The sequence below is a fragment of the Carcharodon carcharias genome, chromosome 10, assembly GCF_017639515.1.
Source record: "Carcharodon carcharias isolate sCarCar2 chromosome 10, sCarCar2.pri, whole genome shotgun sequence".
Classification (NCBI taxonomy): Eukaryota; Metazoa; Chordata; class Chondrichthyes; order Lamniformes; family Lamnidae; genus Carcharodon; species Carcharodon carcharias.
The window spans coordinates 48,673,899-48,692,026 of record NC_054476.1 but is presented as its reverse complement, the minus strand read 5'-3'; the positions used below and the strand labels follow the sequence as shown (position 1 = coordinate 48,692,026).

Sequence of the window (18,128 nt, the reverse complement as noted above, 5' to 3'; positions counted from 1 at the left end):
AACTGCCTGTTTATTTTCAAGCGCAACTTGTCTGGGTGCTCCTCATGATGCCTTTTTCTTGATGGTACCACTTTACTGTGACCAGCCTTTGATCTACATGTACGCTGTGTATGTCCTTTTTTTTCCCACAGTAGTGACCATCAGCAATTTTCCACTTACAGGCTTCTGCATTATGCCCTATTCCGTTACAGTGGTAACATGTTTGAAAGCGAGTATACCCTAACTTAACTATTTTAACTTCGGCAGTGTTAGAATGCGCTTTCCAATCTCCAGCTTGTTTCTCTGTCATTTCTATGCTTTGCGCAATCTCGAACGCTTTCTTCAGTGGCAACTCTTGCTCTGCTAACAACCTACACTGAATTCTTTCATTTCTTAGTCCACAAACCAAGCGATCACTCAACGCTTCTTCCAGGTAACCTTTAAAGTCACAATGTTCGGCTAATTTTCTCAACTCAGCCAGGAACTGGGAAACCGACTCACTATCATGCTGTACTCTTCGATGAAACTTGAATCTCTTGACAATAATTGTTGGTCTGGGATCAAAGTGCTTTTTCAAAACGTCCACAAGCTCTTTAAAGCTTTCATCTACTGGTTTGTCAGGAGCAATGAGATTTCACAATAAAGTGAAATTTTTCATTCCGATGACTGTAAGAAACACTGAGGCCTGCTTTACCTCTTCAATCTCATTCGCAATGAAAAACTGTTTCATTTGCTCGACATAAACTACAAAGTCCATAGTAGCTGGATCAAAAGCCTCTAAAGCCCCTAATAATGATGATCCTATCCTTATTACCATTAGAAGTGTTTTGTCACTTATTAACAATTAAGAATACACACACAACTATCTGCTTCTGAACTCCAACTTCCTGTGTGAAAAATAGAAGATTCCTTTATTCCTTATTCTCCACCAGAGGGCCATACATCCATGACTTAGCACACCCTACTGGCAGGTTTTATGTAACAATTCCTTTTAGCTAAAATGTCTTTATACAAAAAAAGCATTAACATTAAACACAAACATCACAAGAAGCCTGCACACATCAGCAGGGAGAGGTCCCAGGCTGGGGGTGGAGTGGCCCACATTAGGCCCTTCACTCACTTTGAGGAGCATGCCATCACACTAACCGGTGATGAAGTGGACTGTGTGGAGACGTTGGGTTCGGCGGCAGAGACCCTCGTGAGGATCCTGCACCACGTCATCCCTCTCTCAACACAAATGTAAGTACTCTCTCTCCTGCTCTTGACTGTGCCGACATGCACTAATTATCTCTACTTTGGTACACAGGGAGCTCTTCCATGCAACCGACACCCTCACCCTCAGCTCCATCCACATCTTCATCTCCAGCCAAGAGGCCGCCTCCTCCATTGAAGAGCTGGAAATAAGCAACCTGGAAGACCTGTCACAGTAATTTTCCATATCCTCCACCAGCGCAGAAATACACACCTTGGTGGGATCTAGATCTAGGGCAGGCACGGTTTCACAATCTGGTGGTCACCACACTGACATGTGTCCGCAGCAGGAGGAGGCAGGTTCGGCCAAGCTCCCCAGCACTTGGAGGACTGCTGGGGAAAGCCACCTGTGAGGTCTGACTCAGATGGTGAGCCTCTGGATTTGGCTTTCCAACTCATCCTGGAGAGTCAGCGGAAGGTGGGGGAACATCACACACAGCCGTTGGAAGCCCTCAACAGAGTGGCGTGCAATTTAAAGGAGTGCGTCCACCCGCTTTCTGATGAAGTGGTGCACATATACGCATGTATGGAGGTCTCCATGGGGAGGATGGAGGATGCCACGGAGATCCTGGTTCAACAGAACTGCACCCAATCGCGGGAGCCATGGGTGGCTTCTTACAGTGGTGACGCAAGAGTGGAAATGGAGCACATCAACACCCCCCCAGGAGCTCATTCCCCTCAAGGAGTCAGGCTGACTTGAAAACTTTCAGATAATTGAGAAAGTTGATTACGCAGAGTGAGCAGCTCCAATAGTCCCAGTAGTGAAGGATGACGGGTCTATCAGAATATGTGGTAACTATAAAATCACCATTAATCCCTTCCTGGAAGTGCATTAGTGCCCGCTACCGAAAGTTTAGCTCCTGTTCTCTGCTCTGAATGGAGGTGAATTATTCACAAAGCTTGACCTATCACAGGCATTTTTGCAAATGCAGCTGAGCAAATATTCCAGGAAATATACAACCATCAGCACACACAAAGGTCTATATTAATGCAAACAACCACCATTTAACATCACGTAATCACCAACCTTATCCCAGCAGGCCATGGACAAAATACCGCAGGGCCTCCCTGGTGTAATCTGCTCCTAATTCAACATGCTCATCACCGGGAAAAACCTCCCAACTCATTTAGAGAACCTAGGCAGGGTTCTGCGTAGACTGGAAAATATGGCATGTGCTGTAAGAAATCCAAATGCTTGTTCCTGAAGCCCTCAGTGGAGTACCTGGGACATGTGATTAATGAAACTGGCCTCTCAACCTCACCCGGAAAGATGGAGGCCGTGGTGAATGCGCCACAGCCCAAAAATGTTAAGGAGCTTTGTTCATATTGAGACTTGTGAATTACTATGGTAAATTCATTTCCAGTTTGGCTGCCAAGGCAGCACCACTGAATAATCTGCTGAAGAAGAATGCAAAATGGGACTGGTCACAAGCCTGTCAGGAAAGTTTCAAGGAATTCAAGCAAGTGCTCACTTCTGATAAAGTCCTGGCACATTTCAATGAAAATTTACCTGTCAGCCTGGCTTCTGATGCATCTGGATATGGTGTTGGAGTTGTCATCTCCCACACATTTCCTGATGGCAGTGAAAGGCCCATTGCATTTGCCTCATGCACATTGCCCAAGGCAGAACAAAATTATGCTCTAATTGACTAATCTATGGAGTCAAGAAGTTCCACCAATATTTGTATGGGCGTAAATTCATGGTAATTACAGACCACAAGCCTTTGACCTGGTTGCTTAGCCCGAAGTCACAAACCCTGACACTTGCCACAGCGCGCCTACAAAGGTGGGTACTGATCTTAGCTGCTTACCAGTATGAAATTACATTTCACTCTACTGAGAATCTTGGAAATACGGATGCACTTTCCAGGCTTCTGTTACACCTCAGCTCCACAACCTGAAGTGAAGTCGCTGCTTTCAATGTAAACCAGATAGACATGTTACCTGTTAAAGCGGATTAAAGCGGACTTGAAACACAGAGGGATGCTGTGCTCTCCAAAGTTTACCAGAGTAAACACACAAAAGTGTGTACCTCAAGAAGTGACCACTGCTGAGCTTAAACCTTTCTACATGTGTAGATTTGAGCTCACTCTACAAGACGGTTGTTTGTTATGGGGAATCAGAGTTGTTATTCTTCTAAAATTCGAAACACAAGTGTTAGAAGAACTTCACCTCAGTCACATGGGAATCGTCAAATTAAAACATTAGCTCGTCTACATGCATGGTGGCCACACCTGGATAAAGACATTGAAGGCATGGTCAGTGATTGCCTTCCATGCCAAGAAATGAGGCTTCTCCTGCACCCATGGCAGAGACTTTATATGGACTTTGCTGGACCACTTCTTGGACATACGTTCCTGATTGTGGTGGATATCCATACAAAGTGGTCTCATGTTATTCCCATGAAGTCGACTACTTCAGCAAAGACCATTGATGCTCTCTTGAATGTGTTCACTATTTTTGGATTGCCTGAGCAGCTTGTGTCTGATAATGGCACATAGCTCACATCATGTGAATTTCAAACATCCCTGAAAAAACAATGGGATCAAGCAGACCCTCAGCTCGTCTTACCATCCATCCTCAAATCGTGAAGTGGAACGCTTTGTCCAGACATTCAAAACAGCCATACTGAAGGGGAGGATGCGAACAGATTGGAAGTTGAAGATGTATCATAACACTCCACATTCAACAACAGGCATATCTCCTGCTGAGCTGATGTTTGGAAGACGACTGTGAACCAGAATGGATTTGCTGTGTCTGGATTTGAAAGCAAAGATTAGTTCAAGGCAACTTGATCAGAAAAGCTCACATGACACAAGTAAACCAGCTTGTGAATTTAATCTGGATCAGTCTGTTTGGGTCCTAAATTATTGTGGGACACCAAAATGGCTCCTGGAAAGAATCATCAAGCATTGAGCAACACTGATGTTGAATCTTCCTGTGGAATCTGGAAGAGACACACTAGCCAGATTAGAGAAACCAAATCCAAGGAACTAAATTTCCAGAGATCTCCAGTGACTGGAAGATTTCTGGGAAACCTCTGCTCCAGTTGGTGAAACCTGACTTGATTCAACTGACAAATCTGTAGCACCTGTAACTCTTTCAAGTACAAACACATTTCCATCTGTTTTTTTTCAGATGAAATTACATTGTTTCATGATTTTACCATTGTGAGATTTGAACTCTTGATCTTAGGGTTACAAACCCAGTACCATAACCACTTGGCTATTTAGGCCAAGCTGTAGCACCTGTAGCTGCAACTGTTGAACCTGAACAGTAACAAGTGGAACAGCAGAACCTTCCATTTCTAAGCAAACAAATTGAGATACCTAAGCCAACATTCTCTAGACCAAAGTGAATCTGCTGAAGGGTCATGAGGACTCGAAATGTCAACTCTTTTCTTCTCCGCTGATGCTGCCAGACCTGCTGAGTTTTTCCAGGTAATTCTGTTTTTGTTTTGAATCTGCAAACCGCCTGACTGATTTGTTCCTGGCTAAAGGAGGAGGAGATGTGATGTTTGTGTTTAATGTTAATGTTTTTTTGTAAAAGGACATTTTAGCTAAAAAGAATTGTTATATAAAACCTGCCAGTAGGGTGTGCAAAGTTCTGGATGTATTGCCCTCTGGTGGAGAATAAGGAATAAAGGAACCTTTTGTTTTTCACGCGGGAAGTTGGAATTCAGAATCAGATAGCTGTCTGTGTATTCTTAGGGCAGAATTTTCTGCCTGTTGGGCGGGCGGAGCAGGAGCAGCCACACGCAGGCGCGAACCCGATCGGGGCCATGCTGTCATTTTGCGTGGGCAGGCCAATTAAGACCTGCCCAGCGCATTTCCAACTCCCGTGAATAGGCTGCTCACAATGGCCACTTGCAGGTTACACTGCAGGGGGTCTGCTGAGCAGGTCACGTCGAAGGGAAGGGTAAAGGATCAGGGCAGGCTGCAGGAGGTGTTGGTCCCCCAGGATGGGAGGAGGAGGCCCCCCCACATGACCAAACGTGCCTGAGAGGAGGTGGGGGAGGTGGTGAGTTCCCACGATGTGGTGTGGCGCACCTGGATCCAGTGCCGTAAGCACTTCAATGATTTGTTGTGCTCTGGAAGGGTGAGTACCATGTTGGCATTGAGCATTTAACCCAGCAGGTAGCCTTAGCTTCTCCGCCACCCCCCCCCCCCCCCCCCCCCCCCAAAAGTCTTACTGTCGTAACTGCATTGAATCATGTTGGGCATCTCTCGTACGCTGGGTGGACAAGCAGATAGTGCCCATGCTTAGATCAGCCTGAGTGGTTCATAAGCAGATGAGTTCTCCCCCGCACCATGTGTTGCTCTTAGTCGCACATGACTAGTCTGGGGGAAACCTGTAGGAGATGCAGCCAGGCGCATACTCAGAACTCCAACATGTCCTATTCATGCTGATGAGATTGTGGAAGGGTAGCCTCAAGGTCTCGTGGCCAAGAGCCATCTGCTGCCTTTGATACTGCACGTAGTTGCACCTCCTTGCTATGGGAGCCAAGACTGTGTGTTTCCTAAAGTGATGGACGCAGAATGTGTCCAACGTGGCTGTTAGGGGGGGTTGGGAGCAGGCGTACTATCTTTGTGTGACTGATCAGCAGTAGGGGGGAGAGGAGGCACTGGAGGCCTGAAATGGGCCATTGTGGCTGGGGTGCGGCATGTGCGTACAGAGTCCGTGTGCAATTAGCTGCAATGAATGGTCTCTGTTTTTCAGGAGAAGAGTGCTCACAATGCATGTGAGCATTTGAGGACTGGAGGCAGCCAGGCCCAGCTCATGATGTTGAGCCGTTTCGAGCAGGAGGCCCTGAAGTTTGAGAAGCGCTATACACTCAGGTCCACTGGTGTCGGTGAGGCTAGGGTGGAACGGCCAGGTATTTGAGGTCAACAGTGACATCTGCTATGTCCTCCCACCATCCATAGCACTGATGATTGTTTGATTTGTTATTGTTGCAACATTGCTCATTCACTGACTGATAGAGTCAGAGGTGTGGGTCATAGACAAAGTTCCCTCAACTCTTCGAAGATGCGCGTGTCAAGCACCTTTCAAAGCCGCCTTATCCCATTTCCCACCACTATCCATATGGCCTTATATGCCATGGCATCGCAACTGCACATCCAAATATTTATTACATGTTAGGAGGGTTTCTGTGTCCACCACTCTTTCAGGCAGCGCGTCCCATATTCCCAACACACTGTGTGTACAAAAGTTGTTTATCACATCACCTGTCAACCTTATGCCCCTTACATTAAACCAATGCCACCTGGTTACTCATCCCTCCGCCAAGGGAAAAAGTTCCTTTCTGTCGACCCTATCTATGCTCCTCATAATGTTACAAACCTCAATAATGTCACCCCTCAATCTCCTGTGCTCCAGGGGAAATAACCCCAGTCTATGCTATGTCTCCTCATAAGTCAAACTGTCCAGCCCAGCCAGTATCCTGGTAAATGACCTCTGCACTCTCTCCACTCCAATCACATCCCTTCTGTGACACGCATATCACAACTGCACAGAGAACTATAGCTGTGGCCTAGGTAGCGTTTTCTGTACTAGCAACATGACCTCCCTGTTCCTATATTCTGTTCCTCGGCTAATAAAGGCAAGTATGGCATTTACCTTCCTAAATGCCTTATGTACCTGTCCCACTACCTTAATGGGCCTGTCAACATGCCCAGCAAGGTCCCTCTGATCCTCCTTACTTTCCACGGTCCTACCATTCCTCGTATATTCCCGTACCTTATTTCTTCTGACCAAATGCATCATCTCACACTTATCCACATAACATTCCATTTGGCATTCCTTAGGCCATCTGACCAACCTGCCTGTACCCCTGTAATGTAAGGGTGTCCTCCTGACTGTTTGCCACCCCACCAATATTTGTGTCCATAGATTCTGGAAGGTTGAGCACATAATGAGCCAGGGGGAAAGGGATGAAGCATGTCATTGTGCACGCTAACTGATTACCTGTCCTTATTGTTAATTTCAGCATCATCAGAGCCTGTCCACCAGGAGGAATTCCAGATGCCCCCCTCACACCTGAGGGCCCTCAACTGTCACCTGCGTCACACCATTTCTACGAGGCAGGCACCAGCGCAGATACAAGCACCGTGGCGGGCATTGCAACGTCGACTAGTGTCCCAGGGCACAGTGGAGAGGGCATTTCACAATCGCTGGAGGAGCTGGCAGTGACAGAGTGTTGATGGCGCCAGCAGTCGGAGGACTGTAAGGGACCAGGCACATGCTCAGTTGGTGCATGATGTTGTGCCTCTGGAGTTGTCCGCGACCGAGCAGCTGCAGGAAATGTGGCCAGGTGTGCGCGAGCATCTGGGAGTGTTGCATGAGACTGTGCTTTGCTTGGTGTCTGTGGTGGAGGAGCCCACCTGGAGCATCACTGATGCAACGAGCCTCATGGCAGAGCATTATGCATCCTCCATGGAGGAGTGGCGACTCTCATGGAGGGGGGCCTCCTGGAGAACAAGCAGGTTCTCCTGGGGTTACACTTGGACCAGAAAGCCCTCACATCGCCAGTGGCCACAGCTGGTCATTGCCAACGTGGGAGATGGTGTGGGCTTCAAACTTCCCAGCTCGTTGCCCATCCATCGCCGGTGAGCAGGGAGGTCTAGGGCGACCTCATGTCAGCGGAGCAGCTGCCGGTCGTATCTGCGGATTCCTCTCATAGCGCTCCGAATAAAGGCAACATCTGCTCCACCCCTCTTCCAGTGACCGCTTCATTGGGTGAGGCTGCGACGACTGGGGAGATGCCAGCTGTGGACTTGGCAGATCCCTCCCAGGTGGGGTCAGCATAGGCTGCATGGGCCAGATGACGGCCGGCAAGGTCATCGAAGCCAACAGGACTGCAGAGTCAGCGGGCTATCTCAGATGCCACTCCAAGCAAGACGTAGCACCCGTAAACGTAAGCATAAGGCACCTTAGGCCCACTACGGGTTTTTCCCTGGTCCTTTTGTGTTGGCCCTAGATTAGGGACTTATTATTTGTTAATGCTTGAATAACGTTTTGTTTTGACTTTGTGTGAATTTCTGATGGTGAAAATTAAAACCAGAAGTGTTACCATGGCTGAGGGTGGCTCCATTGTTCTGCATTTGTATGTTTTGCATCATGTCATGAGTGTTTGAGTGAACATTGAAGTTTATGTCCAAAGCCCTTAGTTGCAGCTAATGACCTTGCAGATTTAGCACTTAAGTGCCAGTACGGACGCGCCAGACAAGGCTGGTCCTGCTGATCCATTTGTGTGGAGCTAGATGAAGGTTTATTGGATTAAAGCCTCTCATGTGTCCCTGCTTCCTTGGTGTAGTCCCGGGTCAGTGTTTAGCCCCTAATCATTCCCGTGTGCTTCCTCGTCCTCAGAATCGGTGCTGAACTCATTGTGTGCAGTTGCTTCCACTACGCCAACATCTACATCGTCCACCGCGTCCCCCCTTTCCAGCACAAGATTGTGGCGAGCGCAGCATGTTACCACTATCACTGACACACGACCTGGGGGGTACTGGAATGCACCCCCTGAGCGGTCCAGGCATCGGAAGCGCATTTTGAGAAGACCGATGGCTCTCTCCACCCATCCCTTGTGGAGGTGTGACTTCTACTGTAGCACTGCTCAGCTACTGATACTAGATGGCGGAGAGGCATCATGAGCAACCTTCTGAGGGGATAGCCCTTGTCAACCAGCAGTCATTCATCAAGCCAGTCCGGAGTACTGAAGGGCCCCGGCACCTGGGAGTGTCTGAGGATGTAGGTGTCGTGGGAGCTGCCTAGCAATTGTAGCAATTCAGAATGAATTCCAGCAGCCTTCTGTGTACTTTGAGCCTTCAGGTCAGCACTCTGCAGTCAGTAATCTTTATCGGGCCTGCAGCTTTCCGAAGGCCTCCATTTAACCTGGGTATGGGTTCTGACATATCCACTGGAAGCAGCTCCTCTGAGGAAGGAGGGCTAGAATAAGGAGGAGGCCAGGAGTGCACAATCAGCCTCCAGGGGAGCCAACTTTGGAATACAGGCGCATGCACAAGGGGCGCAGGGCCATGACATAGTCCAAGGTGGAAGGGGCTGCAGAAGACGCCACTATCCTGCTGCCAGGATATATGGGCAGCGAAACAGCTACCTCAATATGACTGACAGTGCACAGACTTATAGAATCAGCATCCTGTGATCACACACTTTCTGCACATTCATGGAGTGGAATCCCTTCCTGTTGACGAAGGCACCGGGCTCACCTGCTGGCACCTTGATGGTCACACGTGTGCAGTCTATTGCACCCTGGATGCAGGGGAAGCCAGCAGTGGCGGCGAAGCCTCTGGCTCACTGTACCTGGCTTGCCTGGTCCCAGCGGAAGTGGATGAACGTCAATGCACACCTGAACAGGGTGCCTGTGACCTCCTTGGCACAAGTGTGGACAGCTGATTGGGGGACATTGCAAAGATCACCCACCGAGCCCTGGAAGGAACCAGAGGCATAGAGGTTGAGGGCAAGTGTGACCTTCAGAGCCACTTGCATGGGGTGTCCACCCACATAGTTAGGGGAGATCTCAGGGCCAATCATCTGACAGATGTAGTTGATTGTCTCCCTTGACAGTCAGAGCCTCCTTTGGCACTACACCTCAGTCATACTGAGGTAGTTGCTTCGCTGCCCGTATATCCTGGCAGCAGGATAGTGGCGTCTTCTGCAGCCCCTTCCACCTTGGACTATGTCATGGCCCTGCGCCCCTTGTGCATGTGCCTGTACTCCCAAAGTTGGCTCACCTGGAAGCTGATTGTGCACTCCTGGCCTCCTCCTTATTCTAGCCCTCCTTCCTCAGAGTAGCTGCTTCCAGTGGATATGTCAGAACCCATACCCAGGTTAAATGGAGGCCTTCGGAAAGCTGCAGGCCCGATAAAGATTACTGACTGCAGAGTGCTGACCTGAAGGCTCAAAGTACACAGAAAGCTGCTGGAATTCATTCTGAATTGCTACAGATCACACAGGCAAATTTTAAAAACTTTCTGCAATAAATACTCACAGACCAGCTTGACAACGCCACTGAGCCCTCTTATCCCGCCCGTGGATGAGTTTCATTAAAAAGCCTCTTACCTGCCTGCCTGTTGCGCCCGTGGACTGAAAATCGCTGTCAATTGACAATTTAAGGGCCTTAACTAGCCCGTTAATTAATGGCGGGGATGCATCGAACTTCATCACATGCCCACCCAGTGAAATATCGCGATGGCACGCGTTGACGTCAGGATGCTCACCTGACGTTACCACGCGTCATTTTACGCCCTGGTGTGCAGGGCCCACCCCCCACACGTCAAGCAGAAAATCCTGCTCTTAGTTGTTAAGAAGTGACAAAACACTTCACTTCTCCTGTATGAAAACAGACGGAGTGTGAATCATGTGATCTGTAGCAGCCATATTTTGGTCCAGCAAAGTCCACTTTTTAAATAAGCAAAAGAGTAAGGTTTGATTTAAATAGTTTATGACGCCTTTCATGTTTTAGGGACACACTTCCTTAGTCTTATACTCCAAGCCCCTTTCAATAAAGGCTAACATGCCATTTGCCTTCCTAACTGCTTGTCGTACCTACATGCTAACTGAGTTTCTTGTGCGAGCACACCCAAGCCTCTCTGAACACCATGCCTTTTAAAAAATATTCTGCTTTTCTATTCTTAGAATAAAAAGTGAATAACCTCACAGATTATACTCTATCTGCCATCTTGTTGGCTATCTACTTAACCTGTCTATATCTCTTTGCAGCCACTTATGTCCGCCTCACAACTTACTTTTCCAGCTAGTTTTGCATCATCAGAAACATTACTCAGACAAAGAGACAGAGAGTAAAGTATGAGGCGTTAATATGAATTGTAATTAGCTGAAGCCCCAGCAGTGATCCTTGTGGCACTCCACTGTGAGGTTTCCTGTCCTTGGGACATGACATAAAGGCAACAAGCAATGATTTCAGTGTAACAAGTTAAGCGAATTTATTACGTAAATGATTGAACAAAAATACTGAACAATGGGAGACAGTAGAAAAGCTGCTTTCGATTTTTGTTCCTCAAAAATCTGCCTGGATACAGGTGATGTTGTCTTTGGTTCTCTCTGATATCTTCCCTTCAATGTTTTCTCTGGCTCCTCTTTCTCCTCTGTTCCTATGTGCCTGTTTAAAGTCCTTGAGGTCCGTACTTTTATTCCCTCACCATGTTTGCCGCGTGCAGTTTTGCACATAGCTCCCTGCCTAATTTCAGAAGACTTGACTCAACCATTCTCTTGTGAATAATGTTTGGAGCATTTTGAAAGCCTTGAGTGCTGAGGCTTCCCAATGCAGCTGAGTCTTCGACATACTGTCAAATGCGATAGAGAGGGCAATGCATCCTTTTAATCTACATATTGCATTTTCTATTCACCCTTTCCACCAAGGATGCCCATCTTGCCTTCCTTGCTCGTGGCCAGTGACCCTGGCCATGTCTATGGCTCCCTCTTCCGTGGTGACCCTCCTAATCTTTGGGCCCTTCCGCAGACATTGTGAGCCCGTTTTTCCTGCAAGGGCAAAAGATAGAGGGCAGTAGTGCTTTACCTTTATGTCTATCGAGTGTTAGCACATAAGCTGCTGCTATTGTCTCCAAGCATAAACATCTTGCACCTTCGTCCCAGTAAAACAATCTGGGCCCTTTTAACCTCCAACAATCAAACCAACAATGTTTGCTGTCAGGCAGACTTTGGATTAGGTCACATGATCCCTTCATTTTTACATTAAATCAGAGATACAGTTTTAAAACATATCAATCTTATAAACTTCATAATTCTAATAAATGTTTCAACCATATAGCCATTTTCATGTGTGAACATAAACAACAAGTACCTATTAGCTAATTGATTGTGGACAACATTATTGCCTTAAACTGCAATTCGAGTGTCACAATTGACCTCAAGTGCTTTAGGACAGTAAGCAAAAAATGATGGCCTAGATCTTGCAATCCCAATAGTCTTGAGTGCTGAGAAGTTCGCCATTATTGAGGTTTGCAATGGCACTGCAACTTCTGTGAATATTCAACCAAGATCTGTCAGTGTGAAAACTTGGGCTGTTTACTCAGCACTTACAATAGTCTTTACGTTGATTTATTTAGAGCTGCGCCTATGAGTTGTAGAGCCTGCTCAAGAGCGCAGCCTTTTAAATCAGTCAGAGTGTGAAAACACTTTCACTTCTCTGGCACTTCTGGTACTCCCTTATCCTGGTTCCTCAGACCTGCGGATGTCAGAAACAGCACTTTCATCATGCGCTGGTTCCAATGTCGGCAGGACTGAGAAACAGGGCATGCAGGAGTGGGGTCGGGGTGTCGGGTGAGGGAGACAAGGGGATGGAGCCTGGAGTGCTGCTGGGAGGAGTTGCAATTAAAAGTACAAAATTCAAAATCATTACAAACCATTTAGCTGTCATTGAGCTGAAGACAGACCTCAAGGGGAGTGTCTTCAGCTCCTGATGTCAGAAGTGGCATGGCTTTGCTCGGTATACGCCATGCCACTAGGCCTCTGCAGTCATTTGGTCATTAGATGCACACTGAAATGGAGAAAGCAATTTCTGCTGCAGTCTTAGGAACAGGCTAGGGTCATAGTTTTTCACACGGTCAGCTGAAAGTGCTTCTGTTTCGCTGCTAACTGCAAGATTGGCAGTCCAAACCACCCTCCAGCCTGATACTTAGTGACTCTGACTGGGAAATGCATGTGTGGGCTATGGGCGAGAACATTTTCACGCTTGACTGTGCTATTCCTTTGGTTAAATTAACAGGCTAACATATGCTGTCTGAATTTATATGTAAATAATGACTGCCTGGGAGTGCTGATTCCTGTGGCACCTTATCTCAACAAAATTGGGGTGGGGGAATAGTGCAGTGAAAGAATGCCAGGACTTTTGCATCTTTCTGCAATCCACCAATCCATGATGGAAATTTACAGGTGTGGATGTTGGATGAGCAGTAACTTGCTGGATTCTGTGTCCAGGTTCACACATGAATACAGTAAAATCTTTATTTTCCAGCATGCGCAGGGAATGGATGGTGTCAGTTAATCAAAAATGCTGGTTAACAGAGTTCCATTTACCAATGGAATACAGCACAATACTTGTAGTATGATCTTTCAAAGAATAAAGTGTGAAATAATATGCAAGTATTCAGAAAGTAAAGAACAGTATTCCTTTTAGTTCTAATCTTCAACAGTACATTAAAACATAAAGTATAAAATAATAGTGTACAGGTACTCAAGAGAACTAATCCTCAGCATCTCTTACAATTGTCCCTGAAGACGTGGAAGGTGTAGGAGATTATGCCCTAGTGCAATGCTTTATTGAATAAATCCATGATGTCTGCTCATCTATTTGACTTCAACATTTTCTGCATGAAAATAGAGTGCAGAAGGTGCAATTTCATAACCTCTTATGCTACTTGGATGGGAGACCGCCTGGAATTAACAGGTGCAGTAAGCTTTATGCCCCTTTAAAAGGCTTTGAATTCATTAATTAGTTTATTTGTTTTATTGGTATGCTCAAAAGAGTAGAAAGAAATACATTCTCCTCTAAGGGGCTGTCAATTTGTTTATTTGTTCATTAGTTAATCAGTTTATTTCATTGGTATGCACAAGACTATAAAGAGACATTTACGTCCATGCTCGGGTGTCCTTGGAGAGGGAACATGCAATGTCCACAGGTATACTTGAGGCCTTCTGTGACCGGTGGGCACTGCAGGGGCTGGAGAGCACATTCACTCCTCAAAATGATAGTTTAGTATAATAAGATCCCATTAAAGTTTTTGAGTCTTCTTACAGTGCCCCCTTAAGGAGTTGTTAATTAGATAATTTGTTTAATTGTTTTGCCCAAAAGAGCTTATAGATACACTGTGGCAGTCTTGTGGCATAGTAGATAGTGTCTCTGCTCTGAGCCAGAAGCTCTGAATTTAAGTCCTACTCCCAAGACTTGATGGCCAAGGAAGATGCCTTCATAATGCAGCCAAACAGGTTGAGTATCAACCCGCAAATCCTTCCAACACATGTCAATGGCAGGCACTAAGAATCGGAGAAATTCCTGGTCAACCATTTGGTGGAAAAAAATTAGAACCTCTACCATCACTACAGACTATAGAATGTGTGAAAAAGTGCATGTTGCAATTGCAACTCAGACTCTGAGTAATCTGTAACATACCACTGTTGGAGGATGAACATCATCTGTAGAATCAACAATTCCAGGAGATGAGGAAAGAAAAACATTTCCATGTTACTAATAGTTGTTGGCTGAGTATTATTATGATTTTAAAAACAAAAAACTGCTGATGCTGGAATTCCAAAACAAAAACAGAAATACCTGGAAAAACTCAGCAGGTCTGGCAGCATCGGTGGAGAAGAGCAAAGTTGAAGTTTCGAGTCCTTAACGTCAACGTTATTATGATTTCGCTCTCGTACCATTTCAATACCTTGATTTTAATAAGTCAGTCTGACGACAACAACTGGGAAATACATTAAGTAAGTACGGGGAAAAATACATTCACCATAGAGATTTCCTATTATTTCCAACCTAGTTAACACTTCTGCTGCAGAGGTATAAATAATGAATGCCCAAGCCCATTTTTTGAAATGCAAGGCTTTCCATTTCAGGGCTCTTCTGCTGTTTAGCATTGTCAGGAAGATATAAAAATGTTATTGAATTTATTGTAAAATAGTGGTGTCTGTGTCTATATGTATGTGAGACTTAATTGGATTAAAAAAGGCAGCTGGTCTGACGGCTTTGATGTGTTAGAAGATAAGCTAGATTTGAAATGTTAAGTAGGTAAACATGGGGAAGTTTAAAATTTAAGGTGTAAAAGAACATTTGCATTTTTAAATAAACCAGACTAGATTGTTTTCAAAGGTGGAGTGAAATATGTCACCTAGCCAGGTGCAGCTCAGAAACAGTGGCCAGGATTTTCCCCTCAGCGATTTGGGGGTGGGGCCCGCTTGTCGAGGGGAAAATAACACAGGGTGACATCGGGAGGAATCCCCGATGTCATCCTGGTCCATTTAAATATTTAGGAAGGCGGGCAGTCAGAGAAATCAGCTCAAAAACAAAAACAAAAACAGAATTACCTGGTAAAACTCAGCAGGTCTGGCAGCATCGGCGGAGAAGAAAAGAGTTGACGTTTCGAGTCCTCATGACCCTTCGACAGAACTTGAGTTCGAGTCCAAGAGAAATCAGCACCCGCCAATCTGTCAATGGCCAATTGAGGCCATTGACTGGCTAGTTAAGATAATTAAAGACCTGCCCGTCCAAGCTTAAGGCTGGCGGGCAGGCCAGGAGCCCCAGCGGGCTGCAGCTTATTCATGAAACTTCATTCACTGGCGGGATGAATTTTCATGTCCGTTTTTTAAAAATGTAATAAATTTTAAGTGTTTATTATTAATGTCCCATCTAATGTGACATTGTCACATGAGGGGGCCATGTTAATAATTTTAATATTTTTCTATTTTTAGACTTTACTTACCTGTCACAAATCTCCCTGAGACAGAACTTTGCCTCAGGGAGCAGTGTGCTCTTTCGTGTGCATGCGCGAAAGAACGCACTTTGACAGATGTGGAATCCCTCCCCCCTCGCAGAGCAATTCCTGTTAGGCAGGCCGCTGGGCAGGCCTTAATTGGCCTGCCCATTCAAAATGGCGGCGGGCCCCATTTTGGTGGCGGGGGTCGCCTATCTGCCCGCCACCAAGCCAGTGGGGCCCGCATGCCATCCGAGGGCAAAATTCTGCCCAGTGTGTTTATTTTGCCCAAAGATTACTGGTAAAGTTGGTACAATGATGAATTTTTATGATCAGGGAGGTATAGTCCAAAGACATAGTAAAACAATGAGAATTTACATTCAAAGGAGAAATATGTACAAAGGAGAGGAGGCTCTGTGTAAAGACAGGTATTTAAGATCTAACAAGTGTGAAAAGCCTTCAGCATCTACGCCTCAAGGTGCTGTCCACAATGAACTGAAGTTAAGAAAATTCACTTTGAATTGGCTTGTCCAGGATACCATGTTTCTTTGCCTGATTGTTTTAAAATCTGTGCCTTACTGTTCCCTTAATGGAGGTGTAACTGAGAGTCAGATTAACTAGGGGATTTAGAAGTTATTATAGTAGTAAGTTGTAGACATACGTATGTATTTAAAATGATTAATAAATGTTTAATCTAGTTTTATAAAAACCTATGAGGTTCGGTGGTCTTATCACTGAATTCAAAGCCCACATCTTGAAACATACAAATTGCAAAAATAATTGTGGCAGGTGTCTCAAGTTTCCCTCTGGGATTTGAACAACTCAGCATTTACCATTGGCTGTGCCATAACAAGCATTCATTGCCCACATATGAAAACTTTGGACTGTTAATAATGTCATTGGTGGAGAGGGAGCGTTGACTTTTTTTTTATATCAGATGACTTGCATTTCAGCTCTTTCCCTAATGGAGAAGGTTGATTACATTGCAGATTATCTTTTTATGGGTTTTCTTTGGGAGGGGCAGGATAGCAAAGGAAGAAGTACAGGTGCTAAGAGCTGAAGCAGACAAACTTCTAGTGGAAAATGATGGCATAGTAAAACATTTTCTCTGAATGTAAATGTTGTGAGTAGTGTTTCACAAGCATCCACATATAAATATATAATCTTGAATAAGGTATTGAGAGATAATATAAAAATTTGTTTATTTAAAAATTAGGGGTTATGGCAAATTGTTACACGGATAGACAAAGACAGCTGGATGATGTAGGAAGGCCAGTGGATTGTTAAGATAGATGATAGTTGTAATTCTATGTAGGGTTACATTTTGGAAGTAATAATAGAACAGGAAATACTGGTATGATTTTCCACTGATCAACTGATGGCAGAGATCATTATAACATCAAGCAGATATTGCCATATAAAGTCAAAAGGATTTTTATTGTCTAGAATACAAAAGGAAGACGATAAAATAGGATCTTTAGACCACAGTTGGAGGAAGTATTTTATGCACCCCATTATAAGGAAATGATAAAAACAATTTAAAAGGTGCAGTGTGTATTGATGTTGCCAGGGATGATGTGTTCCAGTTTTATGAAGAGAGATTTGAAAAGTTAGGGTTTTCTTCACTAGTACTGGAAAGGTTAAAGAGTGACCTAATAAAAATGCTTTATGTTATGGAGGTTTGAGACAGGGTACATAGTGATAGATTGATTTCCCCTGGTCACTGAGATGGTGATAAAAAAAACATGAGGAACATACTGCAAATTGAAACACAAAACATTTAATACGCAACAGTCCTGTTATAAACAGCTTGAAAAGCACTAGTTTTGCAATGAATAAAAGTTACACAAGCTGGACAAGAGATTGATAGGAGTCAGGTTATCGGGGCGGGGGGGTGGGGAGGGGTTTGACTACGTTAAAAAGTATAGAGTTGTTAAGTTTGAGGTACAAGTAAATAGGTTGGATCTAACATTTGTATTTTTAGATAAGTTGAGAGCTTGTTTGAATATCAAAGGGGAGTCAAAAGTGACAAGAAATATGTTTGCATCTTGCAGGAGTTCCAAAAGTAAACAGTAATGGGGATATTATAGTTTCTTGACACAAAAACAAAGACAAGATGGAAACATGAAAGATCTTTTTTAGAAGGATTTGAATTTCAAAGAGGTGGGAGAACAATGGAACTAAAATGAAAGGGAAATAATGGTATTTTAGAGTTGCTATTAGCTGGAGTTATGGAGATAGGTGGAGATAGCTGGAGCTATTGAGTTACAGCTGGAGCAGGATGCAGTTTGAATTCAGTCAAACCAGAAGAGTTAAAAACAAAAACACTGTGGATGCTGGAAATCCAAAACAAAACCAGAAGAGTGTTGGGCTGCAGCAAACAGTTTTATTTTGAAGGGGATTCCACCGCAGAGTGGAAGAGGA

General features: G+C 45.1%; 1 protein-coding gene across 5 annotated transcripts in view; it reads left to right on the top strand.

Moving 5' to 3' along the window:
• Positions 1-18,128, top strand: part of LOC121283128 (DENN domain-containing protein 5A-like) — a 337,338-nt gene that overhangs the window by 254,500 nt on the left and 64,710 nt on the right. The window lies entirely within an intron of this gene.